General features: G+C 33.1%; 1 protein-coding gene across 1 annotated transcript in view; it reads left to right on the top strand.

Annotated features, from left to right (window-relative positions):
* The first annotated feature begins 434 nt into the window (after positions 1 to 434).
* LOC129227815 (rho GTPase-activating protein 18-like) overlaps positions 435 to 21,193 on the top strand; it is a 439,197-nt gene continuing 418,438 nt past the window's right edge. Inside the window, exon 1 of the mRNA XM_054862428.1 lies at positions 435 to 587. The gene's annotated coding sequence lies outside the window, so the exon portion shown is untranslated. The remainder of the gene's footprint in view (positions 588 to 21,193) is intronic.

A 21,193-nucleotide genomic window follows, 5' to 3' on the forward strand; every position in this document is an offset into this window, starting at 1 on the left:
AAGTAAATTTATTTTAGTGCCACAAGAGTGAATACCAAAAGAGAAAATTTTACTTTATCTTCACATTTTTGCTCTTACTCGAAGTTTTTCTTTTCCTTCTTTCTTTCCTTTTTTTTCTTTTTTTTTCTTTCTTTTTTTTACGTCAGTGTCGCTGGGCCCCCCTAAGGCCCTGGCCCCTAGCTTCCGACTAAGCTGACAGGGCCTCTAGTCGAGCCTGAAAATAAGTCCGACTCCGATTCCACAGTCGTTTTTTAAAAAGAAAGAGAGAGAGAGAGATGACGGGAATAAGGGAAGAGTGAATTCAAATATTTTCTCCGACTCCACCAGATGGCATTAGCCGCGATCATTCAAACAACACACATACCTGAGCGAACTCGCCGTGCGCCGGGGGGAAACGCCTCCAAATGTACTTCGAAACTCGCGTGTCTGCAAATTGAAATTCACGTTCCAAACACACTTCAATCAAAACACAGACTTGGATCCGCGTTGTCTGTTGTAGTGTTTGTGTGATTATCTTGTGCCTGGACGATCGGATTCTAATTTGGATTAACTCAAAATACCGGGATGTTACAGTTTTCATGAAGCAGGTTAGTGTCCTTGCTTTTTTTTTTCTTTTTTGGCAAAAAGTTTCGCACTGGTTTTTTGTTCTTTTTGTTTCGATTCACGTCTGCCAAGGTCGAAAGCTTTTCGCCTCTTTACACCTGCTCTTATTGCTGTGATAAGACCATGATATCGATAAATGAGTGGCGGAATGGATAGCAATAGCAGACGAATTCTAGTACATGTGTAAAATGTTTTTATGTTGAACTTTGCGTTATTTACTTGAATTTTGTTTCATTTATTTTGTAAAAACTAATAAAGACATTGAAGGCGTTAGCTTTTTAGCCCGGCAAAAAACAAGGATAATTTCAGTTTTTTGTAAAGCCGGGGATGGTGGCAGGCCTGTCATTTAGCGTGGTCAGGAGGGACCCCCCCCCCTGTTTTGAGAAAATAATTTATTTGCACATGAGTATGCGTGTTTTAGTTTTTTCATTGAAATATACGTTGAGTTCATACTTTTTTCCGCCGCCCCCCAAGGACGGATACAAGAGAGGGGGCGATGGGGGCGATCGCCCCTCCATTGAGGGACCTGCACCGGCAAATTTTCCGAATTGAAGTCTTAAAACGCAAATGTAGGCCATATTTGACGACGTTAAGGAAAGAAATGGGATTCGAATTTGAATCTCCTCGGGAATTTTTCAGGGTTGAAGTTTTAAAAATACAATATCAGACGATTTTCGGCGATGTTAGGAAAAAGGAGTATGAAAATTTCCACCAGTATATAAAAATGTTATGCCCCCCCCTCCCCAAACACGTTTTAATTAAATACGTAGATAAGTTAAAATATCAACCGCCCCCTCCTTGAAAAATTTCTGGATCCGTACTTGTGAAAATTTTGAAATGATTGACGGGGGAGGAGGCAAGGGCGCCCATATGCAAAACTTTTAGGGGGAGCTCGGATATTTTCCCCATAGAAACCGCTTACAGTACAGATTAGAGTCATTAAAAATTTGACATTTGTATTAACTTATTCCTTAATTGCTGTAGAAGATTTTTTTTTTTTACATTTTTGCAAACAAAAAAGTACTAAAAGCAAAGAAGTTTTAACTTCAAAAAAGGGGTGGGGTGCTTGAGCCCCCCATATGGGCGCCTTTTGGGGGGGGGGTAGAGGGTATTCGGTAGTTTTAGAAAATAAATGAAATGTGAAAACTATGAATCTTACATTCGAAAAGAAGAAACTCCTTTTTGTTAAAAAGTGTGAATCCCGTATTTATTATTTAAAAACTTATTCACTAGATTGTTTTGATTGGCTCAAGGTTTTGGCATCTATTAGGTTGTTATTAGCATCCAACAATATGGTGACCTGAAATTTTTAGTCCTCGATTTTTTATTATGAAATAATTTCATAGATGCTTATTATTTACCAAAATATACAAATGTATTCTGTTTTATGAATAACTAGCGGTAACCGCACGGCTTTGCTCGTAGTAGAATATTGAAAAGTTATTTGGTTAACCCGTATACAAATAATGGATGATGAATTTTCCCGTCAACTTTCTTTGTTCATTTGCTCGTCCAGGTTATGGTAATTTGCTTGGTAAAATATTCTTAAAAGTGGAATAGAAAAAGAACAAAATCAAATTTTCGAAAAATCGCTTTCAGGTGCTCACCCCCATGCTACAATCTAATTCTATGCCAAATTTCATGAAAATCGGCCGAACGGTCTAACGCTACGCGCGTCACGGACATCTCGACAGATATCCGGGCAGAGATCCAAACATTCAGCTATATTGTAATAAAGATAAAGATTTCGCATAAAATTGCCTTAGCAAAAGTAATAATCTGCATAATGTTACCTTGGTTAAAACACTTTTTTTTTTTTTTTTGAACTCGAGCATCACGTCCTCTTGATTGTAATATTTTGAAAATAGCAAAATCTGTCGATGAGTTTACTGCACGGCTGCGAAAACAAAGAGCTGAGCTGCTTTGAAGCCGTAAATGCAGGGAATGAATGCTTTGAATTGTTATAAATAAGATGAATATCATTACATTATTATTTGTATTCATAATTATCTGAGTGTCACACACAGAAAGCATTCTGAAAATTTGATTTTATTAATCATTTTTACATATAAAAATAGAGTTTGGAAAAATTCGTATCGTCGTTTCAAAATTTTGTAAAAATTTTATTTGGGACAAGGAACAAAAAATGGAATCATTTTTTTCTGCATTTTGAAATCCGTAAAGTGTTATAATAAATGCTATTCAAGTCTTGGGGTTTTTGGTTTTCTTTTCCGTCATTTCATATTGATCCACTTTGAAACAACAATAAAACTATCCAGGTGCAAAAAGGTGTGTTTTTTAAGGTTTAAAGGATACTTTTTTTTAAAAGTAACATGACCATTTTTGTACTGTGAAGCAGTTTGCATATTTTGAAATAAACTCTTTATCAAACAGGTATACATAATAATTGATTCGAGTAGATACATATGAAAAATTTCTGGCATTCTTTATTTTGCAAGTTTTTTGTCACAACGTAGGATTTGCGTTATTGTAACTACATGCAACAGTCTATTTAAAAATTTGAATAACATTGTGCAACATAAAAAATGTCCTTTCAAGAAAAGGCAAAACTCAGGAGATTTCTTAGTCGACAGTGGTAACATTTTCATAAAAAAAAAAAAAAAATTGAAATAGTGACCACTTCTTTTCAATCAAAATTTTAAATGATACATTTTTCAATTTGTTGAAGTTAATAATTTTAAATACATCAATGAATGTCAGTAATAAAGTACAAATGAATTAGTTAATAAGCTGTATCTTGATTTTGGTGGTAAAGATTCGACACTTGAAGGACATCAATTTATTTTTTCAGGTGGCAGTCGGGTGACGACTGACAGTTGATTTAATAGATATGAAAATATGTGATTTAGAATCGCACTTTAGATGAGCATATGAGGCAGTGAGAAGCAAAAGGATTTAAGTGGCAAAATTAAAAATTTAGACATAGCCAGTATAATTGGTAGGTGAACCTCTCCCCTGTCTTAGGGCAAGAGATAGTACTAGTTGTCCTGGTAGGTGTTGCTGTACAGCATGATTTAGAAAAACTTTTCAATGAAAGTCTACCTAGGATGTTATCTTTAAACACGTTTTACTCAAAACTTACCAAATGTCCACCTGCATCCCTTTGCTTCTCACTGCCTCATATGTGGTTCTTGTATATTTTTGGCTGAAAATTTAGTATTTAAATATTTTTTGTGCACCACTCACCTAAATTCCTCAAAAAATTCACATACAATGTTTTTTACTTCCTTTTTACAAAAAAAAAAAAAGGAAGTATTGTATTCGCAAAAAAATTTTCACGCAAAAATCGACCTTAATTTCCATTTTACTCACCCCCGAATGAATGTTGAGTTTTTTTCTTTTTTCGACTCGGAACAAACGTGGATAAGTGCCTAAGATCGTATAGACACACGAAATATCCATTTTGACGATTCCCGAGTTAATTACAACGAGTTTTCTCGTTACGTCTGTATGTACGTATGTATGTGCGTATATGCGTATGTAGGTCGCATAACTCAAGAACGGCATGGCCTAGAAAGTTGAAATTTGGTACGTAGATTCCTAGTGGGGTCTAGTTGTGCACCTCCCTTTTTGGTTACATTCGGGTGCTTCTAAAGGAGTTTTTTTGCCATTTTTGGGGAGAAATCATTGGTGATTTCGATATAAACTCAAGTTGTGTTATACTTTGGTGGACACTTGGCGGTATATCGCCAGTATTTCGGTCGCCAAGTTGGCGAAATTTGGCGATTTTTTTTTTTTTAAATCTGGTTTCACTTTGGCCACTGTTGGTGATATATAGAGAATAAACCATTGAATCACATTAAAAATGCCAATAAAGAGGAAATGACATTAAATTGGAGTAAAAGGAAGTCATGTGATGCACACATCAGCTCGTTTTGATAAAGTTGTAATGGCCTCAGAAAAGTAGCCCAAAAAAAAAAAAAAATCATTCCTGGTGCCCAGGGTTCGTACGGGTCATGGAAATCCTGGAAAGTCATGGAAAAAAAATTAGCGAATTTCAGACCTGGAAAAGTCATGGAAAGTTGAAATTTTCATTGAAAGTCATGGAAATTTATATCAAGTCATGGAAAAATGTCCTGGACAAAGAGAAAGTAACTAAAGGAGCATTAGAAATCTTGAGTGACTTAACACAGGGTTCGCACGGGTCATGGAAATCCTGAAAAGTCATGGAAAAAAAAATAAGTAAATTTAAGACCTGGAAAAGTCATGGAAAATTGAAATTTTCATTTGAAGTCATGGAAATTTATTTAAAGTCATGGAAAAATGTCCTGGCGAGAGAAAAAGTAACAGTAGCTAAAAGAGCATTAGAAACCTAGAGTGATTTAACAGTATTGAACATATAAAAGCTAATAAAACTGGAAAATAGAACGATCTCAAAAACAAATTTGAATTTTGAAATCTCATTGCATCCACTTTTGTAGCCGCAGCTTGTCTTTTTTTTTTTTTGCAATGTGATTTTACTGCTTGGACATCACTCATCTTGAATTTACCATTGTTTTCAACACTTCTAATATTTTATATTCTGCAAACTTGCATGTTCTTGATTTTGTGCCCTATATACGACCCGCAAAAATAATCCATGTGACCCACTGCTGAGTTCAATATCATGAATCAAACACTATGTTCTGGAATTCCTGAACCTATTAATGATATGCATTTGAAAATGTGCAAATAAACAAACAAGTACATTTGAATGAGAAGATTTATTCACTTCTGAATTTTTTATTTAAATAAAGGAATAAATATCTGGTTTAGAAACATGAATTTATTAAAGAATGCAGCTTTATTTTAAAGAACCAAAAAACTGTCAAGTTATGTAGATGATTAAATGCACTGTTGACGCTAAAAGACAACCTTTGAATTAAATTTATTGAGACTTATGACTCACTCAACCTTTATCCCATTCATTTTTATTCTGCCTGTTAATTAAGAAAATTATGAGGATTTTAGCATCATTATATTCCATTCACTGTATTTTTACTTTACTTAAATTTATATGATGTAGAGAAATAAGAATAGTTAAGTTTTTTAGGTGCACACTTATACTTTTCCATCACAAGCTTCTAAGAGGTAGTGGCATTCACATAGCAGTGAGCTTCATAGCTAATGCTCATTTCCAAAAAATGGCAAGCTTGACGTTAAATAGTGCTATTGTCTTCATGTAACAAGGTCATGAAAATTTTTATGAAGTCATGAAAAAGTCTTGGAAAAGTCATGGAATTTTTTCATCCAAATAGAGTATGAACCCTGTGGTGCCCAAAACATAAGACAAGAATAATGTGACCATTTAGTTTTTTTCTTCAAAACGAGACTTTTACCAATTTTAGGCATCTGCTCGCAAATATGTTCAAAAAAAGGTGCCAATTTGCTTGAGTTCATTTAGATTTCCTTCACAAGAGGCAACATATTTGAATCTACTTTCGATGGGACGGTTTTCAGGATTCAGTCAAATCGGTTCAGTCATAGCATTGTGGAGCATCTGTTCGAAAAAAATTCGGATAATTGGAAGAAAAGTTGATTCAACTAAGTTGCCAAGTGTAAAGACAGCAAAAAAAAAACGCCAGTTAACAGACAACTCTTTCGAAAAGTTCATTCAACTAATTTCTCGCGTGTTACTGCGTTTACCCCCCTCGTGGGGGTTTTATTACTGATTTCAAATTAGAATGAAATTCTTGGCAGAGTTTCATACAATTGACTTTGAAAATCAACAATACTTTTAAGAGCTGCCATTTGCAACTGTGCTTTTTCGCTAGTCCACAAATTAGTCATCAGGGAAAGTACCCTGCCTAGCAATAGGGTCGTTTCCAAAATTTTAAAAGTATTTTTTTTTTGAAAGAGCATGCTTAAACACATAGGATCTGACGATTTTTTAAATAATTTGTTTAAGTTTAATTTTAAAAAAAACTTAAATCGGAGCTCTTTCACTATTTACGGCTTCTGCCAATGACATCACAAATGATGAAATGCCATTCAGTGTTGCCATTCACAGTGCAAAATATTTAATTCGCATCTTTACTCACGTGTATTGGCAACAATATGGTTGATAGCAAGCATAGAGCGCAGTATTTAATTCGCTTCTTGATTATCATAACGTGGAATCGTGGTAGAAAGATGCGCCAAAGAGCATCATTTGTGACGTCACAAAGACCACGCCTTGTTTTTAAATTCGGACATTTAAAAAAAATAATTAAAAAATAACTGTTGGGAAAATGAAAGTACTTTCTGGGCCCATGTTATTTGTTTTGCTCATTCTATCTATTTCAATGACTAAAAGTAGTACTTTTGACTGAAGGAAACCACCCCATTCATTAGCCCTGGGAAACATAAAATAGATTCAATAATCCTGCATGATTTAATTCATTGGTATGGAAATGCTTAAACAACTCCACCCAATGACTTTTAGTTGAAGCATTCAGTTTTCCGTTTTGTTTCTTCAGAAAACAGGGCATTTTAAATTTATTCATAATAATCTTAATAAACAGTTTTTAAACTTTTTTCCAAGCAATTCAACTATTAAACAACTATTAAAGACAGGTCTTGTCGCTTAATTTAATGTTTTAAAAAGTCCTATTTTAAGCAGTTTAGCTCATTGAGACTCGATTCGAAACATTGGTAACAAAATTTCATCAAAACTCCAACTTTGAATCAAACTCGTTGATTATTTTTAGAAATTTTTCTTCAATCCCCGAAATTTAATCTTCCAAAATTGTTACTTTATAATTCAATATGAGCGATAAGAATTCATCATATCTCGCTACATTTAGTAAAAGATAGGTTCTAAATTTCCTCTTTCCTGCATGTAACTCAAATTTTATCACATTCAATTTCTCGGTGGTTTTGTATAAAAATGATGGAAATATGGAGAAATTTGGGCATCAATTATACTTCATAGGACAAAAAATGTCGTTTTGAAAAATGCTTTTAAGAAGTGTAATACAGAGTAGAAACCTCGGGTTAGAGTATGGGTAATAAGCAAAACAAAACCGTAAATAAGCATACTTACTGTTCATTACGACAAAAAACCAGATTTTGTAACACAATTACGTATAATTGTTTAATAGATACAGTGAAACCTGTGTAAGTTGACCACCAGCGGTGCAGTGCTTTAGCGGGTCAACTTACAGTGCTGGCCAAATTATTAGAATCAGACTGTTTTAAAAGCAAATTCTTTATTGGTTACATAACTATAGACACATTAACGAAAAGTGAAATAATTATCTAATATTTAGTATGCATTCCCTTGTTCTTGATGAACATTTTAAGTCTTTTTGGCATACTTTTCACAAGGTTTACACCATTTCTTAACTTTTTAAAAAAGGAGGTAAAAAATTGTTTATACTCACTTTTTTATTTTCTCACATACACATACTCACTAATTACCTAAAACTAACTTTAAATATAACAGAACACACTAATAAAAAGAACTAGTGAACTGTTTAAGCTGATTGAGGTTATGTTCCTGGTAGGTAGATAAACAAAGAACATAAACAAAGCAGACAGTGCTGCCACCTCCAAACATTAAATTATGCTAAAATAATGTAATAATCAGTGTACAATATGTACTGAACTTTAACAGTAAAATAAATAGTACTTTAGTACAAATAGTGTACAAAAAAAAAAAAAAAAAAAAAAAAAAAAACTCTTTAGTCTAATAATTTGTCCAGCACTGTATGGAGGTTACTTGATATGATCCAAGACTAATTCTGAAACCTGAAAATAGCGGCTAACTTAGACAGGTGGTCAGCTTACAAAGATGGTCAACTTTACAGGTTTTATTGTACTAAAAATTATAAACAATTTTTCCACATAATTTCTTAACAAAGAATTGGTCAACTGTCTTCTCGTTCAAACACGTGTATTTGAATAAATCATGATCATCCAAACCCTTTAGCATTTCGTTCATATGCAGTGGTGTTGGTTAGATTAACATAGTTTATCGTTCAACCTTTGTAGGAGCTGTACATTTTATTCAATCAAAGCAAAAAGTGAATGTTAGATGAACGAATAGCTATGTTCTTGCTATCATCATTTTAAAATTGTCTATTTGAACACAATTTTTTAAAGACCATAAATTTCATCTGGATAATCCGGATAATTTTCATGAAATGCGTCACGTAAAATTATTCGGTTGGCCATGTTATTTACTTTTTAAAGTCCCTTTTGCATATCCTGGTTGTTTCTATTGGTGATTCATATGGGCAAATCAATTCATATTCGAAGCCGGGGCCGTAACCAGAAAAAAAATTTGGGGGTGGTTTAAAAACTTTCATGCGGATCTTTGCGCTATTTGTGCTAATATTCAAGTCGTCGGGTTATCTATTAGGAAAAGCGTTTTATGCAATTAATATACATTTGAGTTGTGGAACAATATGTCTTTGGAAATTTTCAAATATAAACGAATATTTAAATGTCAAACCGAACTTTTCGGGGGAGGGGGGGGTTGAACCCTAAGACCCCCCCCCCCCCGTATACGACATGTTACGAAACGATGCGAGACATCGTAAGGCATCTATGGGTTTCGAGGTACGTGCAAGCAAAGAGTTCTGTAAGACAGCTGTGAGCCACTGAGACAACTTAATAGGCCGTTGTTGGCTGTCTTAAAACTCTGAAGAGCACATTCCAATTGAAACAGTTGCACAACTATCATTTACGTGTTTTTGGTCATTGCTCAAATTTTCAGAATTTTCCTCTTTTTTTTTTGCCAATGTAAAAATACATGACAGAGGTAACCTAGAGTGATAGTATAAGTAACTTTTCGCATGCCATCAGCTTGGGTTTGATTGGGTTAGAAAGTCTTTAGGTTCAGTACTTTCTCTGTTTTATTTATTAGGTGTCAGACCGAGAGTTGTCAGTTCGTATGAAAAATGTACCCCAAATGTTGCAGTTCTTTATTTCCTGCTTTATTACGGGATTGCCGTTTCACGCGACTGTTTTTAGTTAAGAAGTAATAATTTTGTTCTTATTTAAAAAGATTTACTAGCGATTAGGAACGAATTCTGCGTTACTCCCTCTGGTTTTGAACGCAAATCAAACGGATGCACTAAGTTTTCTAATAGCATATTTTAAATTTAGAAACTTATACTCAATAAAAAGTTAATTTATAACACACCCCGCACCTAAAAAAGCATCACATGAGATAAAACTATAAAAATTTGGCAGAGAAATGCGGCGAAAACAAAATTTTTACTATTTGAGAAAATTTATTGAAAACGTTAAAAAAACTGAAAATTGCCAAAGCTTCTACTCTTTTGTGGCAAAGGAAAGAACTATACCATACACCTCTAAATTTTTATGGGAGTTTAGTGCCAATAATGGCATTTTTTCCGCACAACTCATCATCGAAAATAGAAACATTCTATTTTTACTAGTTTTGGCTAAAAACATGAAAAAACAGCATTTTTTCGAAACATCAAACCAGTTGCGGCAGTTCAAGAAATGGTGCAAAAGAATTCGAATTTTTTATGTGCACTTTGCATCATTAATGGCACCTTTTCCACTCTTCCCATCTTCGGAATAAAAAAAAAAGTTGTTTTTCTGCCCACCCTATTAAACAAGCTCACACGAATTAAATCAAAATAGGATATGAGGTGTGGTGGAAGGAAACTTGTTTCTAGCTGGCGTTGGAGGTTGGACTGTCCATATAACGCGAAGAATCGATCAATGTTGGTCTTCTACTAGTGAGATTGGTATTCACTTGGCCTCAGAAGCAGAGCTGCGGAGTCGGAATGATTTTGGGGTAAGGGAGTCGGAGTTAGGAGTCTAAGGTTTAAAATTCCAAGAGTCTAAACCGGGTATTTTCCCTCACAGTCCGCAACTCTGCCAGTGCTAGCTGAATCTCGGATTCGGACTAGTTTTGGGGTAAGGGAGTTCGACTCGAATACTCTGAAATTCTCGGAGTCGATCGTTTTTCCTCCTACTCCGCAGCCCAGATCAGAAGCACAGCCAGGATGTGCTTCTGATCACCTCTGAAAGGTGTTGGATCACCCTCTCCAAGAACTCGAGTCATATTTCTTTGTTAATACAGTGAAACCTGTGTAAGTTGACCACTTGAGGTGCAGTACTTCGGTGGTCAACTTAGACAGGTGATCAACTTATAAAGGGGGTAATGATATATATTTTTTTAATTCTTGCACCATGTATTCATTTCTTGACTAATTGACACCTACTCTTTCTGTTCAACTCACTTTCATTGTTTAGCATTACTTTGAAACAATAATTTAAGATATTATTCAAATATTTTTAGAGATTATTTTCCCAGAATGACGTATAATGTGTCATGCAAATTTAAAATTTCAGTAAATTGATCAAAAAAAAAAGTCTTAGTGTTCATGAAAAGTTGCTCATTTTACATTAATAGTTCCTAAAAATTTATAGCTAATCAAAAATTACAAATTTTTTGCTTAACAACAAAAGAAAAACAAGTTTGGAGAATAAAAGGGTTCTTAGTAGTTTTCCCATGTGGTTAAACTCAAAAGGAGATTTAGTTTTGCTGTTACATTTAGTTGGTAAAATACTGGTCTGGTATCAAAAATATTTTTGGAAAGCTATAAAAAAATAATTTGCTAAATAAAATTTAAAAAAATAAACCAAGTGGTCAACTTATAAAGGGTTTTTTACAATACTCCAAACCAAACTTGGTGTTCATTAGTGGTCAAGATAGACAGGTGGTCAAGGTAGAGAGGTGGTCAAGTTACAGAGGTTTTCCTTCATTATATAAGATAGGACTAATTCCGTTCCAGACAAAAGCGGTCAATATAGACAGGTGGTCAACTTACAAAGGTGATCAACTTTACAGGTTTTACTGTAACAAGATGAGATTAATAACAATAGTTGAATGATTAAATTTAGAAGTTAAATAATTGATCTCAAAATTATCCTGACATTTAAAATTGTTGCGTGAAACATTAAGAACAGACCACTTCCAAGTAATATGACTTGACTCTTTCCGTTTTTGTGTCTTCTCCGAATCGTAAAATTCGCACGTTTGATGACGTTTTTCTAAAAACTCAGAAAAGGAAAAAAAAAGAGATTAATTTAAGATTTAAAAATGTATTCATACACATTTAGGATGAAGAAAACGTCAAAAGGTGCTGTCCACAAAAGATGCTACGCTTTGTGGGGGGGGGGGGAGATTCGTGTAATTGGGACAGCTTGTGACAAGGGAGGGTGAGGGGTGTGGGTTAACAAAAATGTGACATACGGCATATTTTTTATGAGAATGTTTCTGAGAAATAGCGACACTTTTTGAGAAAGGGGGGGGGGGGGAGGAGTCAAAAATATGTGAAAAAAGTCATATGTAATTATGGACAGCCTCAAAAAGAAAAATATGATTCCAATTGAGGACCAAAAAAATTTGTGCGCTTTGTAAGTATGTTTTAATAAAAGACAGAAAAGAAAACATCTTTTCTTTTTCAACAACTGACTGACTCTTGGAATTTTAAAGTCTTTGACTTCGACTCCGTAGCCCTGGCATTTAGGAAAGAGAGAAATTGAGAATTATTCCTTTGCAGGGGGTTGAAAATGTTTATACAGCCATTATTGTAGATTTTGGTAAAATATAGGCGGTACACTTTAATAACAAACGATTTTTTTGCAATAAAAAGTTTAATCTCTTGTTTCCGGATGAGAAGGAAAATTTTGATGATTGCATGGCAATTAAGCTGTTAGGAATAATTACGCAAAAATGTCAAGAAAGCTATATAACAAATGAGTCTGTAGACATATAAAATGATTAATTAGAAAAAAATAACGCACACGCAGATCTTGAAATTGTCCCTTGTATCTCCGGGCGCACACGCGAGCAATTTTCATTGAAAATTGTTTTAATATCTTCTTCATAAAATCTTCAGTTGTATCTGAACTAGATTCCAAAACTGGTAGAGCCTCTGGGCAAAATTTTACAGAATTATGCCCTTTTTTGTTTTCTGGACACGAATACTAAAGTAGATCTTCCAATGCTCCAGTGGTCATGCGTGCGCCTGGAGTTGAAGTGTTTTTGATAAGTGCGGGGAGTCATCCATCATGCGGTGTCCCCAACATCGGAATTCGTCAAATTGCAGAGTGTAACTCCAGTTTAACCGGCATTTCTTACGGCTCGGGGATTTTAGTTTTGTGTTTGTGCGTTTAATGTCATCAGTCAATGAGTCGCAGAAACGTAAAAAGTTCTAGTTGCAAGTGGTAGTAAAAACACAGAAATTAGCTTTGGGCCTATCTGTTTTTTTCTTCTTCCAAAAAAACTCTTTGCCTTTTGCTCTTTAGAAGAGGCGTTTCAGCAGAAGGTTCTCCGAATAAAAAAAAAAAAAAACTCAGCGATTTTCTTATTCATTGGCCATATGCTTAGTGACTTCCATTTGTCTAGTTATATTTAAAATAAAAGACTGTCAAAAGTTAGATTTTTTATGCGAGTTCAAACGCAGAACAGAGAAACTTAAGAAATGTTTACTTTTTTTTTTACTCGCGTGTACTTTCAAGTGATTTACTCTGCTTTTAGCGCAACCTATCTAGTAATATTTTAACTATGTAGTAACACATGTAGTCTATTCCAGTCAAGAAAAAATTTCCTTTCCAAATCAAAGAATACGATAATACAAGCAGTTTTCAAAAATTGATACTCATAATGTAGTATTGTCAAAAATTATTTTAGTTACTACCAAATGACTAAGTACTTGCTATTAAAATTTTAAATATTGAGACCTACTAATATTTGGTGCATTATTTATTTGTTTAATATTAAGCTTATTTGTATTTTAAGTGCTTTGCTCAGTTAGTCAAACGAATGGGAGGCAAAGTGGATGGGCTAAGTAAAATAGTTACTTTTATTTACTAATTCAACCTTTTATCAAATCACTTACGTGTTCGTTTATTAATTATTTCATTTGTATTCCTTCATTTAATAACTCCCTTTATTTCTTCATTTATTCACTTATTTTCTTATTCATTCACTATTTTATTCACTCATTTATTTTTCACATCTATTTACGTATTTAATTATTTATTCATTTATTCATTACCTTTTTATTTATTCATTCTTTCTTTTATTTACTCATTTATTTGATAAAAATATTTTTACTAACAGGATGGTGTCCGTTGGGGTAATTTGGGTATACGTTATATTTTATTGAATAAAATGAAAACTATACATTTGATACACCTATAAAGTTTCACTGTAAAAACATCATCATTACCTATGAATATATACAATTATGCTGAAAACATGTTGCCAACACTCTTTTTGAAATTGATTAAAAAAAATGCAACTTCTTGGAGATATCAATGCAATGCAATGCAAACCAACTATTTACAAATTGTGATATTAATTAACCTGCCCCTTTATGGTTTTCAAGTTTAGGTATGTAGACATTAAATATGTTTACTTAAATTTGGCATTGAGTTGAAACATTTAACATAATTAGTTTTCATGAAATTAATGATTTAAAGACATGGGGTAATTTGGGTATACCTTATTTTTTACCAATCAAAAGGACAAATAATAATTTTATTGGACTACTAACATGGGCATGTATGTGCATCCTCCCTACCCAAGGTAATATGTGTCAAAAATGAATTGGAAGGTTGTTTAAATTTGCTTAAAGGGGTCATTCTTCAAAAACTTTTCGTCAACGTCTTTTACAGTAAAAACGTTAATGAACAATTCATTTAACAATGATTTTTAATTTGATAAAAAATATATCTATTTAAACCTGCCAACAATTTTTTAATAATAATTTTTATTTTAGTACATTTTTGGTTCACAACATGTGAATTCTTACCTCCGTGGCATGTCACACACCTCGTGTGACTGTTTATATTGCTTAATAACTTGTTTAATTAAAAGTATATACTTATTTATTTATTATTTCTTTCACAAGTGTCACAAATAGTAATTGTTTAAGTGTATTTAATTTTTTAATATTGCGTTTTAGTTCGTTTTAGTAGGATAAGGAGTCGTGTCACGCAATAAATTCTCACCTCCATTACCTAAACACAAAATGCCATTCCTCATTAACACCTGGCAGTAATGACATCAAATTTTATTTTCTGTGTTGCAAGTGAGCTCTACCTTGTTTATTTTCAGCCGTAGTTGAAGTTGTGAGATTTTCGTCGAAAAACACGAAGATTTTGCTTTAAAAACTTAGTGTGGTTATTCTGACTTCTCACCTCCGTGAACTTGAATTTCAGGGATGTAAATTAATGTAAAAAAGAAGTGAACATGTTTTCATATGCTTAACATGTGCAGATTGTAGCAACGAAGGGAAAAAAAATCCCTGAAAAACGTATGTATTAGGCCTCTAATAATGGAAAATTCCTCACCTCCATGAGAGACCTTATCAATGTTATTATTTCTGAGGTGAAAATAAATGATGAAGGGGAAATACATCAATAATAGATGTTCTAACAAAATTATAAATTGCCAGTATATCCTCAAATTTACTAAATACTATTTGTAACATACATTTGAAACTACTAATTAAGCCGTACTTTAATTAAGAGAGCTTAATATTATGTTCCCACTAATCATTAAAATAGCTGATTGTTAAAACTATTAACAAACTTACTACTTTGATATTAAATTGGCCTCGATTTTTAAATATTAATTTTTTTTTTTTTATTTCCGTGAACAAGGCATTTTTTATTTTATTTTTTTAATTTATGAGTAAAATAATCGAAACTTAGCTAGGCCATAGTTTATGGTTACTTCTAGTAGGTAACACTTTCATGTAAGAACGAAAAAAAAAAAAAAAAAACAAAGGGTGTCGAAGTTGAAAAACATTTGCGTTCAAAAGTTACGTTTTCTGTAGAATGACCCTAATGGGAAAACACCACCTGAATATTCTGCAACAAAAAACTACTTCCCGTCTATTAATGGCTTGTCACATTGTGCTATTTTCGGTCTAAAATCCATCTTAATATTAAAAAAAAATTAGTATTCATGCTGTCCAATTATTTTTATTATACCTACATTCAAGTTTGAAAACATTGTGTAAGATTGTTATTAAAGCCAAGCTTTGCTCTTTAACCAATACTGTACCCAAAGTCCCCCATCCACGGGGTAATTTGGGTATAGTGAAACTTATGTTTGCCATATATACGCCAATGGGTCTTTTAACATGTAATTTGTAGAAAACTCTTCTGGAAAGTCATAATGCTAAACTGAAACAAGAAAATGAAAACAAAATATGTATATATAAATTTATTACAACACTGGAAAGTTCAAAGTATACCCCAACAGACCCTAAAACATTATCATTCGAAAAATATTTTATCTTTCACTTTGCCCCATGGGAAAAAAAAGTCAAAAATTACCACCCTTTTTTGGAGGTACAAATTTATTGCCGAAAATAAAAAATGTTTCAATGCAATTTTTATTATATATTTTTTTTTATGTATGTACCTTAAGTTATCTTAACTATTTCACCTTGCCCCACATTCCCCTACAAACCTAACAAACAACATGGCGTATTTTGGAGCGTCAGTCAGACACCACTCCAGCTGAACCATGAATGATAAAATATTTGCAAAGAATGATACTTAGTAGTTTTGTTAAAAAACATTGTTTTTTGCTATGATAAAAGATAAGTTTGTTAATTTAAGAATGTTTCACTTATCACCCGGATTATCTGGATCTCTTTTGGTCCCAGTTAGTCCGGATACACGATGTTGCGTTGTGTATATATATATATATATTATGTATATATGTATCAAGTTATATTATGTATTAAACAACAAAAGTGCCTGAAGAAAATGTTTCTTCTAAGGTTGTCACGGCATGAAATAGTTCAGGAACCCATAGCCTCGTAGAAAACGTCATATATCATGTGTATAAAATAAATTATGATAAAAATTAAGTTTTTAAACGAAAGAATACAAAACACTTGAAATCATTAATTTCGTTTTACAAAGACAGAGAGAGAGGAAAAAAAATCCTGAGCAGAAAAGAGGGAAAAAAATCTTTTTATCATTTTCTTCATCACGGGTTTCGCCACTAAAATTATGACTATAGAAAGCAAATGTGGGCGCTGTGACTTGCTTGTTTTCGCATCGCTAATCCGTAAAGCCGGGCGTTTAGTGAAAGTAACAGACCATAAATCCCTTTCCTTGACACCGCATTTTGGCAAGTCAAGTCGCAAGAAGAAAAAAAAGCATTCGCTCGTCTGGATGTCGAAATGTGCTCACCCTCCAGAAAATATTTTACTGATTGTCGACAAACAGAAAAGATATTTTTAGAAACGGAGACTTGCTTCGGGCTTCAAGTGAATAGAAGCATTTGTAAGAGAAATTTCCCGAAGTGTGAGCCGTGAGTTGAGTTGCCAACTTTAAATTCCGGTCACCACGATCACCCTCCTCCTCCTAAGAAAAGTTTTTGACGAATTCAAGAGTAAAGTTACTTTTAAAATGAACTAGAATCGATAAGAAACTTGCAGTAAGAGTGCTTTTATCCATTGCTTGTTATGTGCAGAAATTTATCATTTGACAATTTTTTTGAATGTGCTCACAATCCACACACACAGTAATGTGAATAACACTGTAAAAACGATTCAGAAACGTTCCTGGAAAATAATGAGCAGCTGATGTGCCAATTTCTGACAGTAACATATATTGAAAAAGCCAGGAAAGTTTTCCGCTAATATTCAGTAATCTTCCTGAAATTATCCTGGAAGCTTCCTGAAAAACTCAGAAATCTTCCTGTTTAAAGCCAGTTGCGTCTCTGGTAGGTATAATATAATAGCATGGCCCCTTCCTGATTTATGGTCAAAGCTGAGACAGAATTGTAAGAGAGAATCAAGAGTTTAACTCTCCTACAATTCTTGCAAAGCTACGCAGTCCATGGACCTTTTCGCTCCCTTTGGAAGTTTAATCAGTCTGGACGGGTCGTAATTAAACTGAAGCCGATACATTTTATAAATACATTCAGTTAATCTTGAAACTGGGAGCTAAAAATGTTTTTCATAACGATGAGAAGTCTGCATTCGTGTAACTTATAGCAATTCAGGAAACTTTTTGACAAAGATCCCTGATTTTTCCAGGAAGTGGATAAAAACCGTTGAAATCTCGAAACGTTACACGGAAATAATCAGTAACGTTTCGGAATTGTTTTACAATGAATAGAATAGCGTCAAAAGCAGTCACCGCTGCAAATGTGAGTGTCATGGCAACATTTTATTACATAATAACAACCTCAACAGCTTAATATTATTCCCGGCATTGTTGATTGTCTAATTCCGGCCAATATAGAGGATTCATTAATATTAAGCATACAGGCATCAGACTTAACGAAGAATAAAACTGTTAATAAGCTATCACCGCAATAAAATTTCATGGAATACAATTCAAACCGTTTTGTCTTTCAGATAAGACGACCGAGGTAGTTACTCTTTTTCATCCTATTACCTAACGTGCGTGACAAAGAACATTGCCAAAGACCGATGATACTATCTTGATAACAGCACTTTTGAAATGAAAACGATTCTATTTCAGGAGCTGTGTTCCTGATACAGCTGATTAGGTTAACTGGTCAGTAATAATTAAAGTTTTTGTTTGGTTATGTTTTTGGCGCTGTACGCTATACATATATGGGGACATGGTGTTTGAACTACTGTTTGGCAGAAGGAAGCATAAGGAGAATCAAAGGTGTGGACGATTTTTGACAGTATGTTATGTAACAACGGTTGTTTAAAAATTTTTTCATGCTTTGAAGCAGGGTTCGTTGATTTAAATCAGCTTGGTTCAAAGCATGATTTGGATCAAGTGATTAAAAAAAAATAATTGATTTAAATTGATTGATATGAATTAAATGATTTTTTTAACGAAATCATTGATTAAAACCAGTTTATTATTTTTTTTATAAATTAATTTTGCATTTTTAGAATGTGTTGCTCTTAATTTAATTACACTGCATTATACAATCGTAACTTCAACGGGCAAAATTACATAGATCCCTCTTTCTGTGTGTGAAACAACATTTTCACTCTTGCAATACTGCTTTACTGCAAAATTACAGTTAAACTCATTTATAATAATAATTTAAAAAAAAAAAATTTAAATGAAGTTTTTCCTTATGCACCATCTTTACCATCTTTTACATAGTTAAGTAATTGCTCAGCATATTCTTTTACACTAAAACGTATATGGTGATGGAAACTTGATTTTTTGCAAAGCATAAAATAAAACTACTTCTTATCTAAGAAAATTATAACGTATTTACAAATCTTATATATTGAATAGTTAGAGAACTGATCTTAGTTTTTAAAGTAATCCGGAGGGATTCGTCTATTGACTGAAATATATTGTGTTTCTAAATGTAAAGTAATTAATAACTACAAATTTTTGAAGATTTCCAAAAAAATAAACAAAATCTGATTTTAATTAAAGAATCCGATTTAAATCAAATAAATCTAATATAAATATATGAAAAAAACTTGACTTTTTTTCATTACAAAAAAAATCACGAACCCTGTTTTAAAGCGGAGTTTCCATTTGTATTTAATTATATCGTTAAAGTTCTTGGGATAATAATTAGTAAGCAATCTGAACAGATATTTCTTTATAAACGTGAAAGGTAAAACATCACATTCCCGCAGCGTAATAGAATCGCATCGTAGGAAATATGGGGCAAAGTGAAATGGTAAAATATTTACTTTATTTTTAGCGCCACCTATCTGGTAATATTTTAACTATGTAGTACCACATCAAGACTAGATCAGTCAAGAAAAACTTACCTCTAAAGATCAAAGCATATGATAAAACAAGCAATTTTTAAAAATTGATACTCTTATTGTAATGGTTTGTTGTACGTCAAAAAATATTTTTGTTGTTATAAAACGATAAAATTCTTGTATTTATCATTTTAAATATCAAATTGGACCGACTAATATTCGGTGCGCGATTTATTTATTTAATATAAGGCTTGTTTTCGTTTAAAATTGTATAATTACTCAAGTGCATGCGAGGCAAAAGGATAGGGCAAAAAGTGAAATATTTTATTTCGTTCACTTATTTAATAATTTATTAAACTACTTACGTATTCATTTATCAATTAATTCATTGACAGTCCTTCATTTAATAAATCACATACATTTTCTCATTCATTCACGTATTTTCTCTCACATGCTAGTTAATTATTATCATTATTATTTTTAAAGTACAAATTCACTGCTAAAACTAAAAATTAAGCTTTAAAATCAAATTTTGCTATAAAATAAAGCGTTCTTTCTTTATATACCGTAATTTCTAAAACAAATTTCCAATTTCTTCATCTTGAGAAAGGTAAGTTTCCTTAACTATTTAATTTTTGCCCCACATTTCTTTACTTCTAAGAAGTGTGACACCAATGAATTAAGTAGCGACAGTTGAAGTACTACTTCTAGAATTATAATTAGGTCTTGCGATCATATGCTCCTTCACTAGGTATCATTTAAAAATAAATTTGAATAACCCGTTAAACAGTTATTAAATTATTATGTGAAGTCAAAGCACCAGTTTAGCTGGTATAGAAGGAAAAAGAAAGTTGAGTAATAAAACGTAAGCTTTAAGTATGGAAAAGAAATGTATTCGATTACTGATTAATTAAACATAAATAAAGTATATCGAATCTTGTTTGTCCGGATCTCCGGTTCATTTGAATCAAATTCGTAGCGAAAAAAATTTAATAGTTTTAGATAATGATAGCGCCTATCAATGCGTCAAACATTTTCTTTTCGTTTTGATTTATTGTACATCTCTTGCAGTGATCGCATGCAATAAATTATAGCTAGCTAACAAGCGCCATAGCTTAGGGTAGACCGGGGCACGTTAAAGCATGGGGCACGTTTACGCCGAATGAATGTTGAGTTTTTTTTTCCGACTCGACCACACGTGGATATATGCCTTAGGAATCTACAGACACCCGAAATATCAATTTTGACGACCCCCGAATTAATTACAACGAATTTTCTCGTGACGTCCGTATGTACGTATGTATGTTCGTATATGTGTATATGCGTATATATCTCGCATAACTCAAAAACTGTACGTCCTAGAAAGTTGAAATTTGGTACGTAGACTCCTAGTGGGGCCTAGTTCTGCACCTTCCCTTTTGATTGCATTCGGATGTTTCTAAGGGGGTCTTTTGCCCCTTTTTAAGGGGAAATCATTGATAATTTCGATGCAAACTCAAGTGGTGTTATAATTTGTCGGACACTTGGCGATATATCGCCAAGTGTCCGACATTGGCCGCCAAGTTTTGTTGCCAACTTGGCGAAAAATGTGGCGATTTTTTAAAAATTTTAAATTTGGTTTCAATTTGACCACTGTTGGTGATATTTAGAGAGTAAACAATTGAATCACATTGAAATTGCCAATAATGGGGAAATGATATTAAATTGGAGTAAAAGGAAGTCATGTGATGCACACATCAGCTCGTTTCAAAACGAATTATAACTGGAGAGCCAACAGTCATAACAGATTGATGCTGCCCCCTAGCAAATATCCTCACAAGTTTTTGAACATCATTCGAACTTCGGTCTAGCATGCACAAAGAAAAATCTGTGTTCTACCACGTCGACTAAATTTTGAGTTCAACGTTTGAAAATTT

The sequence above is a fragment of the Uloborus diversus genome, chromosome 8 (genome assembly GCF_026930045.1).
Source record: "Uloborus diversus isolate 005 chromosome 8, Udiv.v.3.1, whole genome shotgun sequence".
In the NCBI taxonomy this organism is placed as follows: domain Eukaryota; kingdom Metazoa; phylum Arthropoda; class Arachnida; order Araneae; family Uloboridae; genus Uloborus; species Uloborus diversus.